At 40.1% G+C, this 3,245-nt stretch overlaps 1 protein-coding gene across 4 annotated transcripts in view; it reads right to left on the reverse strand.

The window, feature by feature from the left end:
• Window positions 1–3,245, reverse strand: part of CNOT2 (CCR4-NOT transcription complex subunit 2) — a 126,662-nt gene that overhangs the window by 20,532 nt on the left and 102,885 nt on the right. The window lies entirely within an intron of this gene.

Below are 3,245 nucleotides of genomic sequence, written 5' to 3' on the forward strand. Positions count from 1 at the left end.
GAAAACATCTTTGTTCAGTTTCAAGGCTCCTTCAGCTTGTCCTTAACTCAGAAGTGCACTCTCTCAGTTTTTTCAGTGAAATCATGCTACCAGTATTACATCTGTGTCTCTGCCTAGTACTTCTTGCTGCCTCTCTCAGCTTTTCTGGTCCCTTCTGCTTTTCTTTCACTGACATACAAGCCCTAATAAAACAATACCCATGATTATCATCTACCCGCATGCGACTTGCCATGTGTCTTTGTTTTGTGTAGAGATATGTGTCTGTCTGGAATGGATGCTACTGTTGTTTTAGCATCTGGTTCCATAAATACTGTACCCCACAGTTACAGGTACTTACAGCTACCATAAGTGGTTATGCCTAACCCATGCTGCTGATCACAGCCAACCCATTGCAGACAGAAAAGAAAAGGAAAAAATTAAAAAAACAAAAAAACAAAAACAAAACAAAAAAAAACACGGCAAAAAAGGCATAGGATACACTTTTCTACAAGAGGTAGCAAGCTAAACCTTGAGACTATCGTTTCTTAAGACTGTGGGGGTATGCTCAGGTGGCATAGGTTTTGTAGATTCCCAGAGTCTCAAAAAGCCTACTGAAACACTGGGTTTAAGGTTTTCCCCTCGACTTGCATATAAACACATTTATGACTTCAAATCCAGTGAATGATTTCTGTAACCAGAACATATGTTCCTGTTGCATTATCCTGGTTTCCTACTAGAGGCACTTCAGGAGTTTGTGAAATGGTTCATTGTTAGCAAGTATGGATTACTGGTTTTAGGAAAAACAAAGGGCTGCATTAGGGCCTCAATAAAATACTCTTTTATACAGGGGTTAGAAGGGACTTTCTTTACAACACAAAAGAAATTTCCTGTCTGCATTTCATTTCAACAACAACAACAAAATGCTCTCCTGTGCAAGATACAGTTTTTACAACACTAAAGGTGTCAAGCATTTTTAAAATTCGTGGCACTGCACAACCTCCATTTTTTCAGTGTATTTGGTACATACCTACACAAGAATTTCATATAAACTTCAAACTTTGTCACAACAATCGGGAAGCTTTTATGATGGCATTTTGAAAGCATACTGCAGTCAAAGGGCATACTGACAACTGAATTTCAGCAAACTTTTGTTACTTTGGAGTCCACTCATAACACTTCATCTACTGTCTGTGGGCATGTATCAGGAATACCTTCCCGCAAATTATGGAGAACACGGCCATATCTTTTGGAGCACGTGTATTCCTTCAAGCAGTCAATTCCTTGGACTACTGCTTAAGGTGGTATTTATGATTAGTCTTTCAAAAGCCCATCTGCAAAAGGCCTCACACCTTTACCATTCTTATAGCCAGGCCTTCATGTAATTTAAATCATAGCACTTCAATTTTTCCTCCCAACCACCTGGCAAGTTTTCCCTCAGGATTCCTGAGTCTAAAGAGCCACTACAGGGATGCAATGCCTGCCTTGACTACAAATTTCCTTCCATGCAGTGGTAAAAATGTTCTATAGATTTAACCGCTGCCAGGAGTTCCTTTTGGATGGTACAATCATTTCTCTCCAGAAGACTTTTGCTGCAAAAGCCACCTCCTCCTTAAGGCCTGTATGTTAGTGTGTCAATAACAGCTCCAAACTGCAAGCACTTGCATCTGTGTCCATTATGAAAGGGGTTTTGAAACACAGGTAGGCTAAAACAGGAGCAGTCACAAGAGTCTGAAAAAGCTGCATATCACACTCTGCTGACACCTGAAATGGTTGCCCTCTCACCCAAGCCATGCAATAGTTTTGCAATACTGACAACCCACAAACTTCCTATAGTAGGAGGAGAGTCCTAAAAAAGGCTGCACCTGAGTGGCTAGGGAGTTGGCCAATTCTGCACAGCTCAAATTTACTTTTTGTCCGTGGAAATTCCCTTGTCACCTTTGTGCACCTGAAATAAATTACCATATTCAGGAGCTTGCATTTTGGGGGATTCAAATTCAGTTTGGTAGCCTTAAGATTAAATGTATTGGTTTTTGTTCAAAGGTTGTACCATGCAACAGGATATCATCTAGGCATAATGAATAGGCCAAGACAGTCATACAATTCAACACTGTCTACCCCTGGCCTCAATATGGCAGGTGAAATGCACAAGCCAAAAATCAATCACTTCAAACTGCCACAGCTTGGTCCTACAGTAAGACAGTCCCCAACTCCCCCGACTTCTAATCTACTTCCCAGGGGTCACACTTAAGTTCCAGACTTCACCTGCTACAGCATCCCATGTTATGAATAAGAATTCTTTAAAGAAGTGACTTAAATTTAGGCTCAGTCTACACTAATGTTTTGTCAGCATATCTGTATGGGCTAGGGAGTATAAAGATCCATGGTGTGAAGACAGTTATGCTATCAAACGAGTGCTTTAGTTCGTTTAGGTGATGTCATTTAGGATATAAAGAAGGAAAAGAATGTGTAGCTAACACTGGCAGAAACACGTCAAGATCTGCACATGCTGTGCCTAACTACAGCAGAGGTGTCTCTGTCAACATAGACATGCCAGCACAGCTACAGCAGTGCAGGCAAGCCTTTCCCTAATTATAATCCACAAAGAATCTGATGCTGCTATGTTTTCCATAGGCAGGACTACAGGTGAGGCACAATCCACTAAAACCTCTGGTAGCTCAACTTGACTAACTCCCCTTGTAATTTTGATACCAGCCTTTACTTTATCTTCTGGATCACATTTTACAGCCATGGTTTCTTTTCTAACTATCCCTTGCCTATCAGAAACATTCAACAGATGAATAGGGATCTATTCTTGCTTCGGGTCCAGAAAAGCTTTGGCACCTAGCATTCCCCTAAGATCCTAGATCTCAAAAAAGTTATAATTATTTACCATCTTTCTTTACAGGAAAGTTACTATAATATAACTACTAAAATGGTTTCCGTCTTTGGAGGCAGAACAATTTGTTCACTGCAAACCACACAAATTTCTTTAGAGGGAATTTCCACAGACTGAATTTGTTTGACAGCACTCCTGCTCAATTTGAATTAAATTAAATTAAACCCATTTATTTGTTCATTCACCAGCTTGGTTACTCACATTCCAGAGATCCAATTTCAAACCCAGTTTTTGGAAGCATGCGCATTCCTCAGACACCATCCCCATTTCAAACCAATTAATTAGTCCAAATTTGTATTCCCTATTCTCTAGCCTTTTTAGTATGCCTGGTTTAATAACTTAAGTTAGAACTAGCCTATCTACCATTCCT

The sequence above is a fragment of the Alligator sinensis genome, unplaced genomic scaffold (assembly GCF_000455745.1).
Source record: "Alligator sinensis unplaced genomic scaffold, ASM45574v1 scaffold506_1, whole genome shotgun sequence".
In the NCBI taxonomy this organism is placed as follows: Eukaryota; Metazoa; Chordata; order Crocodylia; family Alligatoridae; genus Alligator; species Alligator sinensis.